The 13,037-nt window shown below is 49.3% G+C and overlaps 1 protein-coding gene across 1 annotated transcript in view; it reads left to right on the top strand.

Annotated features, from left to right (window-relative positions):
* Window positions 1–2,020: 2,020 nt before the first annotated feature.
* The window catches only part of CACNA1E (calcium voltage-gated channel subunit alpha1 E), a 383,585-nt gene continuing 372,568 nt past the window's right edge, over window positions 2,021–13,037 (top strand). Inside the window, exon 1 of the mRNA XM_070397384.1 lies at window positions 2,021–2,232. The gene's annotated coding sequence lies outside the window, so the exon portion shown is untranslated. The remainder of the gene's footprint in view (window positions 2,233–13,037) is intronic.

The following is a 13,037-nucleotide window of genomic DNA, read 5'->3' on the forward strand; positions in this document are numbered from 1 at the left end:
ATCTGTCCGCCTCTGAACAACTGATGTATGGCCCTGATTCTTTTTCTCTAATGCCCAGATGGAGCAGTTTTTAATGTCAGGGCTAAAGGCCTGGCTTTCCAAAAGTCTAATTCAGAGAGACCTACATTCACCTCATTTCAGGGTGATCATTTTCAGCACTTACCTGGGTCGGAGGTGGAAGTGCTGGGTCCTCACAAGACTGACCCTCCTAACCAGACTCTCTGGGGGTGAATGGGAACCAGCCAAGGAGGCTGCACAGCCCTTGGTCTTGGCTTCCCTCCCTTCATCCCAGACGAAGGGGAAGGGGAGAGGAGCCCTGGGTCCTGTGGCTGCTTAGTTCCCTTCAGCACATGTTCTCTGACACGTGCCCGGCGGGGGCAGTGGGTGCACAGGGTACAAGCTTGACTAGAATCCCTGCTTTCAGCCACAGGGAGCTCGCTGCTGAATAAGAAAGTCTGACTGTCCTCACTCAATTCTGGAAAACCTCAAAGTAAGCCTTCAGAGGACTTGCCCCATCTGTGCCAAGGTCCCATGGAACAAGAACTGCCAGGGATGCCCTAGCTGGTTTGGCTCAGTGGATAGAGCCTTGGCCTGCGGACTGAAGGGTCCTGGGTTCGATTCCGGTCAAGGGCACATGCCGGGTTGCGGGTTTGATCCCCTACAGGGGGCATGCAGGAGGCAGCCGATCAATGATTCTTTCTCATCATTGATGTTTCTATCTCTCCCTCTCCCTTCCTCCCTGAAATCAATAAAAAAAATTAAAAAAAATAACTGCCAGGGAGAGAAGTCCCCACCCTGGCACCCCTTTTCTCTTTTTCCTCCCCCTCCCCTGCTTCTTCCTTTGTTTCTCTTCTTGCCCCTTTCAATTCTTCTCCTTCTCCTTCCCCTTCCCCTTCCCCTTCCCCTTCTCCTTCCCTCTCCCTCCTTTCCTCCCTCCCTCCCTCCCTCCCTTCTGTGCTCTGATTCTGAGCTTTTGCTGGAGAGTGGGCAGCTGTGTATGGCCACCTGGCAAAGCTGGACTGAAGAGATGAGCTGTGGGGTTTTCACCTGCAAGGGCTCAGGGAGGCATTCCTGCTATCCTTGAGGGAAAGATGTGCAAAGAATCAGAGGAATGCTGGGAGAGAGGACACTCTAAGGGATTCAGATCTAGAAAGCCTTGGAGATGCCAGTCTGACTGCTTTTTTAGGGCTATTTTATTATTTTTGTGTTCTTTAACTGTCCCCGCCCCCCTCCCCTGCCTGGGAACAGGGTATCCCTTAGTGTCCTCAGAGGGCCCCTGGTGACTCTCAGAGAGCCTCTCTGTCCCTCTAGAGAGGCAGCAAAGGTACCCCCCTCTGTGGCTGGGCTCCCTATCTTTGGGCGGTGTCTGGCTCTTCCCCCTCTCTTAACTGGATGCTTAAAGCTCCCTTTCCCAACTGGACGCTGGAAGCTCCCACCCCACACCTGTTTCTATTTAGGTGTAATCATGCTCTCCCCGCCACTGGTCCTCCTGCCTGCCAGGCAGGCGCCAGGACCCCGCAGCGGGTGAGGTCCACGAGCAGGACTTGGGCACCCACTCCTGCCCGCAAACACGGACGGTGTTTTCGGGTGGAAATGGCCTGTGCAAGTTTGAGGCCGCAGAACTTTTGCACTGAAGCCCTGACTTAAATTTCTAGCCCCAGGCTGTTTACTACACAGAGCCCCGCCCGCCCGCAATTCCACCCGCAGCCCCCGCCCGGCGGCCCGTGCGCCCCGCCCCGCCCCGCCCCGCCCCAGCCGGTGTGCACGCTCACGCCGCGTGCCGCCCCGGGCCCGCCCGCCCGCGCCCGCCCGCGCCCACTCGCGGGTGCTGCCAGCGCCTGGACAGCTCTTCCCTCTTCCTTCCTCGGTTTGGATACAGCTCATTCCGTAACTGCCCGCCCCCCCTCCCCGCCGTGTGCCCCTCGGGGGGCCATGTGGTGCCAGTTCTCTTTGGAATTGTCAGAAATTTCCTTTCCACTCTGTGGGCAGGAGACAGGTTTCTTTAAAAAAAGGTCTCCCTTCTCTTTATTTTCTGTGTCACTCCCTTACCTCCTCCTGCCTTCCCGCCCCCTGCTTTCTTTTGATCGCTCCTTCTCCAATTCAGTCTCGCCCGTCCTCTCTCCCCGGGCCCCTCCCCCCACGTGTTTGCTCTTTTAAAATAATTCAAGGATGTCTCGGGAATACTAGCACACTCCTCATTCAGCCGAGCGCGGGACTCTGCATTAATTCAAGGTAAGCCCGGGCTTGGGGTTTTGCTGCTGAGGAAACGGTGGTCTGCGCCCGGCACCGGCTGCCTGGGGGCTGCGCTGCCCTCCCCGGGCCGCTCGGGCCGCTCGTTCCCCGGCAGCTACCTGTTGGGGAGGCATGGATCGCGGAGAATCCTAGTTGGCCCGAACCTTCTCCAAGCCGCTTCTTCTTCCCCACGCGCTACCCCTTCCTTTGCAACTTCGGTGGCAATTCCCCGGGCGTGGGAAAGCTCCGCGCCGGTGGCGTTTTTGGGCGTGAGCGGTGCGCCCCTTGCCCGGCGCCCAGGGCTGGCATCTCGTCCGTGGTGGTCGTGCGTTTGCTCAGCCCGCAGTGAGGGAGGCTCGTGCCGCCTGGAGCGCAGCCAGGCTCGGAGCAGGTGCCACCGCAGGTCTCCGCGAGCCTGGGGCCTTTCGCCCCAGTCCAGTCCGGGGCACCGGGAAGTTTTGTGGGGAGACCACTCCAGGGTAAGGCTCGCTTCCAGCGAAGTTTGTGTGAAGGAAGCTGCGTGCGCCCTTGGAGGCATCCCGGGATTGGTACACTGGGTGTCCCTGCAGCCGCGGATGGTCGAGCAGCGAGTGAACCCCATCTTGGGAGAAGGCTGGTAATTCAGGCGGAGGAAGGGGGATGTGGGGAAGCCAGACTCCCTAGTGACTTGCTTTCCACCGCAGTCCGGCCCCCCTGCGCGAGAGTGGTTGTGTGCTTTTCTAGCCCCAAGCCCTCTGCCCGTCTTTGCCTTGTGCTCCTGCCCAGGAGAGGATGATGGGAGGCTCCATCCGCATCCCCCTGAGATGGAGTCTTCCTCCTTGCTCTGGGGAGTGAGGGGCAGTTTAGCCACTTACTCAAGCCAGGATGTCCTCCCTCTCCTTGGGCTGTGACTCTGGCTGCTCAGAACAGGTGGTTCAGGCCGAGTGGGTGGGTGGGTGGATGACCGACATCTGGGGCTTTTAATGATTCACCTGCTCTTCCCTTTGGAGGCCATGGTGTTGGAACACTGATTCTTACCTACGGTGGGGGCCTAGAGCAGCGCCATGACATAGAGACATCGCCATTAGAGGACAGGAGTCGGTTGGGCTTAGTACAGCGAAGTGTTTCCGTGGAACTAAAGGATGTCTCCGTGCTTAAATAAGAGCATCACTGTCTTGGCTGACATCAGAGCCAGAGGAAAGGGGCTGTCTTTCCTGGGCCCGGGAGCTAGGATGGACACTGTGGGGAAACTTCCCATTGACAGTTTCCAGAGAAATTACGAATGGAAAATATAAGACTTTCTCTTCTGCAAGTATGTGGGTCTTGTAGATTGTGCAGCCGCCCCTAGAGCCTAGAAGATGACCTTTTCCTGTTTGAGTCCATCCTACTGTCTCTCACATACTCCGTCTCTGGCCAGCTAAGATGTTCTTACCACTTTGGAGTTTGGGTAATCATGTAATTTATTGTCCAAGCCAGGACGCTTCTGAGAGTGGACAGAGACATTAGTAATAATTACACGTGGACAATAGAGACTGTTGGATAGGGACAGATGATTAACCTAAGAGCGACTGCGTGGTTAGCGAGAGGGATCGCTGGAGAGGCAGCGTCTGGTGCTTCCACATCATCTGTATCTTGTATCTTCCTTCCTGGCATGGTTCTTCCTGACTCAGATCTTTGATGGACTTTATTTCAGTTCCCTCTGAGAACCCAGCTCTGAATGCAAACCTCTTTCCTTTGACAAAAATCCCATCCCCAGGATGGAACTTCATGCTCTGACTACAGGGATTACAAATAGAGAGTGATTTACATGGAGCTCTTTCTCTCTCTCTGTCTGCTTCTTTGTGGTATTTATGAGTCTGGGGCTCCCAGGAGACCGTGTGTCTGCCAGGAATTGTGAGTATTATGTTGGTGTACTTCACTGCATGATGTACAGTGACCCTCAAGTCACACGGCTGAGCTATTGGATCACTGTTGTCAGATCTCCTGGGCTCTCCCGAGGCTGGGGGTGGGGAGTATCTTGTTGAAGAAGCATCCGGTGGCAGGGAAATGCCCAGCTTTTACTTCCTGGCTTGTGAGAGGGAGTGATGAGGATTTTGAGAGGTTGTGTCAGTCACAGCTCCATCCCCCTGGGAGCCCATGGCTCTGCCAGACAGCCAAGTCCCTGCAGAGCTTCAGAAAGTTTAGCTACCGCTTATTGAGTACTTATTGTTTTTCAGCCAGCATGCCAACCCGTTTCTAGACTTTACCATAATTAATCCTATCCAACCCTATTAAGTAGCTATCTTCATTTTATAGGTAAGGAAACTGCAGCTCAGAAACATTAAATAACGTGCTCAAGTGCACCCAGACAGTAGGGGCAGAGCTGGAATTCAAACCCAAGGCTGGCCGACCCTCCCTGCAACAGGGCCTCTTTGTGTTGAGGCTGATGTGGTCAGTGTTTGGCTCACAGATGTAGTCCCACCTGTTTGGGGTGCTGGGATGATGGATGATTCCAGAGTCGGGGGGAGGGGGGGTTTGGCAGTCCACTCGGCCATCCTGCCTGGACCTTGCTTCATGCTGCCCCTGTCCTTTCTGTCAGTGTTGTCCTTTCTTGGTGTCTGAAGTTTGTGCCCCTCCTCCCTGCCCTGCTGTCTGCACCATCATTGGAGGGGTCTCTCCACTCCACTGTGCTCAGTTGCCTGGGTGGTGGGATTGTCTCAGGAAAGGCAGAGCCTCTGTCACCACCTGGTTTGTGCCTTAGTCATTGAAGCCTGTCTCTGTAAGGGTCACAGCTGAGTGACTCCAGTTTTCTCAAAGGCCGACCAGGGTCTAGATTTGGAGAGAGCCTCCCCACCCCTTGGTTTGCCCAGAAGTAATTCTATAGATGATCAAGGGGACCTGACCACACCCAGCTGACAGTACCGTGGTTAGATTCCCCAAAGCCTCTCTCTGTCATGAAGGCAAAAAGAGAGCCTTAAATGGGTAATTCTAGACATTGTTTCCATCTATTCATCATTCCTACTTACCCTGTAGCCCCATCATCAGCCAGGCCAAGAACAACATTGGGGGAAAGAAGGTATGAACGACGGCGGGTGGGGTAGAGAAAAGAGCATTGTCCTGGGAGACTTGACTTCTAGCCCTGACTCAGCCCCATGAAGTAGCCATGTGACCCTTGGATAAGCCCCTGACCTCTCTGGGTCTCATCTTGCCTGGAAATTAAGGTTGGGTAGATGCTCTGCAGGTATTGCCCAGTTCCAACTATCTAAGAAGCCACGGTTTGGTGGTGGTGGTGGTGGTGGTGGGGGCTTCGCAGTCTGTGATCTGCAAATCCTAGGCAGAGCTGCTCCCCTCTCTCAGTGGTGGGTAGGGGAGCAGATGGGGCTGATGGATAGGCATAGATGGAGGGGGCCTGCAAGACCCATCCTGGGGAGGAGCAGTGACTGCTCCAGGTCTCCTGTGGGCAGGCCTCAGTCCAGTTCTGGTCTGGAGAAGTGGGTCTGTTTATCCGGCCAGGGGAGAGCCTTTTCTCCTGTCTGCCCCGTGTCACCTTGCATCCCTAATAAGTGATAGAGAATTGGAAGGGCAGGAAAACAGCACTCTACTAACCAACATCTATAATAGGCCCAGCTGCAGCGCTCGTGGAAGGGAAGGGGCGGGCGGTAGAACAGTGGGAGAACGTGTGTCCTGGTGGTACTTACAGTGTGTTGGGGAGCATGCACCTAGGCCATTGGACAAAGTATACATGTGACAAACTATAAAGCTGTTTGGAACGAAAAGTCCCATTACAAAACCCATTTGTGATAGTACAGACTTGACTGTGGGTAAATCTTGACTGGCAGAAACAAAGATGTGTGGCACCCTTTCACGGTGACCTGTAAAACTTGTGTTAGGGGCGTAACCCTCATCTCTGACACGAGGATTCTGAAGGCTGCTGGTGTCTGCTGCACGTGCGTGGACTTGGGCCACTTGCAATAAATGAGATTCAAGGACGGAATATGGTGGTATTCTGGAATCACCGAGCCTTTATAAAAGTACATTTTATAAAATACACAGTTGGGAAAAATATTTCCCCCTGTAAGTGCAAGTCTGGGATTGGGGTTAAGAGAGAAGACTCCAGAAGCTGAATAGGGTTAGTGGCGGCAGCAGCAGGAGCCCCTGACTGGGTGTTGGGGAGGGCACAGAGCTGGGAGCACCAGCAGGAAGGTGTGATCTGTCTTGGTTACAGGCCAGACACTGCGGCCTGGGGCAGGGCAGCACCCTGCGGCTTTTTATAACCTGGGTTTCTAACCTGGGGATTTCTAACCTGGGTAGCAACATCTAGGGCCACACCGATGGGCACGCCTTTTAACGATGGAAATGCCATTGTAGTTGCAAAAATGCAACTTGAGGTCAAAGTAGCTCTCTATGTTTTCTGTACTGCAGATGAGTCTGGTTTATGCCTCTCATGTGTATTTTTTGGGGCATCCCCACTTTCTCATGAACAGATGTGTACACAGCTTTTTGCTAGGAGGAATGGGGAAATAAAGATGAAAATGACATGGTTTTCAGATGAAAATGACATGGTTTTCACTCTCAAATAAATGGTTTCTGTTTCTAAGTACAGTGCTTTGAAGAAGTCTTCATTTCTTTTACCAGTGGCATGAGGGGCCTGGTCTTGCTCTAGTCTTTACTGGCCACAGACCTCGGGCAAGTCAGGTAACTCCCTGGCCTCCGCTGCATTATCGATCCGCGGGCCCAGGACCCAGCTTTCAGAGAAGGTGCCTTGGTCCACTGGTCGCTTGAAGCCCTCTCATAGAGCAATGCCATTCTATGATTTTATCTCACAAACCCCCCCCTCCCCAATTTTTTGTTTCATTTACTGAATAGGAATTTTATTCTTTGTTCTTAATTTAAAAAGAATACTTTATATTTCTTCCTCTTAAAAAAAGTATATGTAATCTCTCTTGACTTATTTGGTCCTTGGTTGATGTCTTGAGTGTGATGATCCTACATACAAGCAGATTTTCATGCCTTCTTTAAGGGAAGGGATTTGTAATGACCGATGTACACATACCTGCTCCTCTTTTTGTTGGATCTCAGGCTCAGGGTTAATGAGTTGAGAGTCCTGGGAACTAGCCAGCCAACCTCAGAACCTGGTGCTGGCCCAGAGTGGCCCCCAGGTTGGGTGCAGGGGAAAGAACTGGGCTGGGGGCAAAGCCCGAGCTGTGAGCCTCAGCTCTGCCACTTGGAAGAATCGCAGCCTCTCCCTGTGTCCTGCTCCTCCTCTCCCACCGTCCCCCCACCCTCCTTCCTTCTGCAGATGTATCCTACGTGCCCGTTCTGAGCCAGGCACGATTTGGCTCCTTGGAATACTGCAGTGAATAAAGCAGACAAGTTTCCTACTTTTATATTGAATTGCAGGAAGAGAGAGACAATAAATATACAAGTAAATTTGTAGAAAAAAATCAGACAGTGATAAATTTCACTCAGAATATTAATCTAGGGTGACGTGGCACTGACTGGGAATGTCAGGCAAGGCTTCTGAGGAGGTAATATCTCAGCCGATCGGAATGGCAGAAATGAGATAGGATCCACATAACCCACTCTCCGTGGCCATTGTGAGGAATAAGTGCAATGGTACATGAAAGTGTTTTGTGGACTATAAAATAAGTGCCCCACATATTATATCTCATTAGGCAAAATTTCTCGAGGGGTAAGCATTTTGATTAATTAATAGTTGCAATCTCAGTACCTAGCATGGTAGTAAATGCTGGTTAAAAATTATGTATATATAATTGGGAGTTTAGAAGGATTTTTAAGAAATAAAATAAACCCAAATGTCTATCAATAGATGAACAGATAAAAAGCTGTGGTACATAAAATGAAATATTACTCAGCCATAAAAAGGATAAAATCTTACCATCTGCAACAGCATGGATGGACCTAGAGGGTATTATGCTAAGTGAAATAAGGCAGTCAGAGAGAAATTCCATATGATTTCACTTACATGTGGAATCTAAAGAACAAGCAAAACAGAAACAGACTCATAGGTACAGGGAACAGACTGATGCTTGCCAGAGGGTTGGGGTGGGGTGGAGGACTGCGTGGAAGAGGGTAAGGGTTTAAGAAGTACAGATTTGTAGTTACAAAATAGTTACGGGATGTGAAGTACAGAATAAGGAGTCTAGTCAGTTATTCTGTGATAACTACGTATGGTGCCAGGTGGGAACTGGCAGTATCATGTACTTTGTAAAGCATATGATTGTCTAACCACTATACTGTACACTTGAAACCATACAAAATAATACTGAATGTAAACTGTAAAAAAAAATGTAAGGAAGAAAGAAAATAGGATGATGTCTGTGACTCACCTTTGTTCCTTCCACTCTTGCCACTAATGGGCTTTCCTGATGATTTGTATCCATGATGTCTTGGGGAGAGTAGAAAAGGTTCCTTGGGCATCACCAGAGCAGAGGGATGGAGAGGGGTGGACAATTCTGAGGGAGTAGACTTCCCAAGGAAGCTCCAAATTGCTTTTCGGGCTTTTCAAGGTCTTCTTAACCCAGAGAAGAGGCTAACTTATCTGAAATTGGTAGGCGATGCCACAGGCTCCCTCTTGTCCTCCACAACTGGGGAGAAGGTTTCATTTCCCATGTTTCTGCACCCTCTGGGTCCCTGCCTTCCTCCAGCTTTGCTGCCCTCTCCCGCTTCTCTCCAGGCCTGGGCCTGGCTCATCAGGTGCCCAGGAGACCTCAGTCCATTCTGCTGGCTGTTGGCTGTGACTTTGCAGACCTGCTCCCCTCCCTGCCACCCTCTCTGAGGGTTGAGTCAATGCAGCCCACCTACTGATTCCAGTGAGTCATGGCTTTTCAAACTTGCAGGTGTGAATCACTCAACGTGTAGCCCTTGAGATGTCTTGGGTGACAGCTGAGGGAGAAGACTATGTGCCTGTCCCTGTCCTTCACCTTCCCATTGCTTTGTCCTGCTTCCTGCACTTAGCGCCTAGAGCTCTGACCCCACAGCCCTTCTCTAGGGTCACAAGACTAGTTGGAGGTACATGGAATAGGTATTCACTCACATGGTGGGGTCCTTTAGGGGAACATCCTGTCCCAAAGGGTGGTTCCTGGACCAGCAGCAGGATCATCATCTTAGATATCCTGAATCAGAAATGGGCTGGCCAAACTCTCCATGGTTTAGAACCATCGAGAGAGGCATAGATGAAAACATGTGCCAGAAACTTGGTATCTCTAACACCTCTTTGAGATATAGGAATTGTTACTCCTGTTTTTTTTAAATATTATTTTTATTTTTCAATTACATTTGACACCAATATTATATTAGTTTTAGGTGTACAACATAATGATTAGACATTTATATAATTTATTTGAAGTGATCACCCTGATAAATCTAGTACCCATATGACACCATACATAGTTATTACAATATTACCTACTATATTCCTTATGGTGTATATATATACAATGGGATATGACTCGGCTATAAAAAGAATGAAATCTTGCCATCTGCAAAAACTTGGATAGACCTAGAGGGTACTGTGCTGAGTGAAAAAAGTCAGACAGAGAAAGACAAATGCCATACGATTTCACTTAAATGTGGAATCTAAAAAACAAAATAAACAGGCAGATCAGAAACAGACTCACATATACAGAGAACATTTTGACGGTTGCCAGATAGGGAAGGGGGAATGGGTGAAAAAGGTGATGGGATTAAGAAGTACACATTGTTATTCTTGTTTTATACAAACAAACAAAGGCTTCTAGAATTCAAGACCACAATAGGTGGTGGAGCCAGGATTTGACTCAAGTCTTGGCTTTAAAGCCCTACTGTGAGGTTTAGACCCCAAGGAAAATTCAGGTATTTCTGGACGCATCTGTTACCAACCATGAGCACCTTAGTGCTAATTGCTTTCTTGGTCATTTACAATAGACTTTTGAGTAGACTGTGGGAGCAGCCCAGATGGAGCGGTATCTCATGGCATCTTGGCCATCTTTCCTCTGGTTAGCTCTGGCTGGGCTCCTCCTCCAGATGGGAACTAAGCCACTGATCCTTAAATGTAGGTGCTTCCTGGTCCCAGCCCTGGCCCTTTTCACTTCTTATGCTACACACTCTCCCAAGGGATTTCTTCCCTTCCCTTTGCTTTGGCCATCATCCATCTGCTGATGACTTCCACGTTTGTTTTCCAACCCAGGATTCTTTTTTGAGTTTCAGAATTTCTCTCCAACTGACGACTGGACATTTCTATTCCAACACTTCCTAGTACCTCCTGCTTGCCTTATTCCACACTGAACCCATCATCACTTACCCAATTTTGTCCTCTTCTCATAGAGTCTTGTTCAGCAGGTGGCATCACCGTCCATCCAGTTGTCCAACCCAGGAACCTGAGAGTCACCTGTGACTCCTCTTCCTCCCTCTTGCCTGGTCCTCTCATCTACATCCTGTTAGTGAGAATGTTCTGCTGATAGTTCCTCCTTAATGCCACAGAATTCTGTCCCTTCTTACCCTTACTATCACTGCACTCATCATCTCGGTCTGCTGCACATGTCTTGTCTTCCTCAGAGTCATATTCTATGCTGTGGCCACAGCCTCTTTCTGAAGTGCACATGTGAGGATGCTATTCTTCTTGACACCACTCCACCATTTCTTTCTTTCAGAATAAAGTACACATGACATGATGTACAAAGCCTTTCATGATTTACCCCTTGCCTGTCTCTCCAGTTTAATTTCTGGAAATTTCCACTCAACTTATCCCCATGCTCCGTCCCACTGAACTACTACAGTTACCTAGACATGCCTTTCCCTCTTGTGTCTTGATACCTTTATCCATGCTAGTTCAGCTTGACCTGTCTTAGCCCTTCCCCTCAAGGGCCTGGCTCACAGTTGCTTATCTTCCCAAACTCAGTCACCTCTTCCACAAAGACTTCCTTGATTCCCTTTAAGCTGCACTAGATCCTCTTGCTTTGTATTCCCTTGTGTCTTTTTTTTTTTTTTAATTTAATTTAATTTTTTTTATTTTTATTTTTTATTTTTTATTTTATTATTATTATTTTTTTATTTTTCGCTTAAAGTATTACAAAGGGTATTACATAAGTGTCCTTTTTCCCCCCCCGCCCTTGACAAACCCCTACCCTCCTATTCCCTTGTGTCTTGCTCTGTATTGGTGTCACTGTCAGCTGCTTGCCTAGAGAGTGAAATCTTGGGCAGCAGGGATGGTGTCTCTGATCGATGTTTCCTCAGTGCTTTGTACTTAGCAGGTGATCTGTAAGTTTATTGAATAAACAAGTAGAGAAGCCATTTGGAACCTTCAGCAAATCCTGATTACCTTTCCTTTGTTGCAGTACCATCGTCTCTTAGATTGGGGCATTTATTCATCACCTGTGACTTTAACATCGTACTTATCATTTGTTGATTTTGAAGTGACAGCAAGATCTCTCAGAGACTGAAGGCTTTGGTAGGAGAGAGAGAGAGAGAGAGAGAGAGAGAGAGAGAGAGAGGGAGAGATATCCCATGAAGCCTGGAGTGGAAGAATCCAGGCAGATTCTATATTCCTGCCAACTTTGTATCCAATACTTTTTAATTATAGAAAGTTGAAGAAAGGTTTTCTCTGATTCCCTTATTTTTCCCCTTTAGGATACAGAGCGTGTTTTAGTTATGACTACATACACTTTCTATGTTGTCTGTTACATAGTAAGTTCTCAATACATTTTCAGAAGGGCTGGGGTTAATGGCAAGTGCTCTAGGTAAGGTGTTGTGTTGAAAGACTAAAGGCAGGGCCCATGAATCCATGATACGACCAACTCATTCCCATGGCTCCATGGCTTTGAATGCCATCTTTATGCCCCAAACTCCTCCATCAGTTAACTTTTTCTGCATAATAAGTCGTCCCCAAAACCAGTAGTATAAAACCCCAAACATTTAGTATTTCTCATAGATCTCTGGGTTGGTTGGGTGGTTCCTCTGTCTTGGGCTGGTGTGGCTGGACCTGGATGGTCTAGGCTGGCCTCACTTATAGGTGTGGGTCATCAGCTGAGGCAGGTGGACAGCTGGCATAGCTGGCATCTCTCTCCTCTTGATCTCTCATGCTCAGAAAGGCTAGCCCAGGCTAGCCTCAGTGATTGCAGAAGGGTTGCACAAGCCTTTTTTAATCCTTCGCTTGTGTCACATTTGCTAGTGTTCCATTCCTAAAGCAAGTCACAGGGTCAAGGTGAGACTCAACGTGGGAAGGTCCTCCAAGAAGCAGACATAAAGATCAGATTAAATGTGCAAAGATTTAATTAGGCGAAGCTCCTATGAAAGGTGAGGAGGAGGGCGATGAGAAAGGCTGGCAGAACTCTCTGAGCACCATGCAAGTGTGACCCTGAGTGATGGATGGTTGGAAGCAAGGGTCCTGACCTGCTGTGCAATCTAAGGCTGCTCAGCAAGGCCTTTGGGAAACCCTCTAGCCAAACTCAGCTATTGGCGGGGGTGGGGGTGGGGTGGGAGGGTGGGTGGTGGTGGGGGGAAGGGCGGTCTTTGCTTCCTAGGAGGGGACCTGCCTTAGTGTCCCTGCCCTGCTCCTTCTGTGCAAATGCAGTGATGGGTCTCAGGGCCCAGCAGCTGGGGTTCTTGGTCAGTTAAGCAGCTTGTAGTTAGAATACTGCCAGGTACATTCTCATGGCCATTCCATGGCCATTACTCAAGCAATTTATCCCAAAGTATCCCCAAGTTATACTTCTAGCTCAGATCTCTCTTTTAAGATCTGGAACTCTATTATAATCTGAAAGCTTTCTTAATGCCTCCCCTTGGCTGTCCCAGAGGCATCTCAGATTTAATGTGTTCAGACTAAAGTCTTCATCTCTACCACCCAATCT

This window comes from Myotis yumanensis, unplaced genomic scaffold (assembly GCF_028538775.1).
Source record: "Myotis yumanensis isolate MYYU_CA2020_CCGP unplaced genomic scaffold, mMyoYum1.0.hap1 SCAF_17, whole genome shotgun sequence".
Classification (NCBI taxonomy): domain Eukaryota; kingdom Metazoa; phylum Chordata; class Mammalia; order Chiroptera; family Vespertilionidae; genus Myotis; species Myotis yumanensis.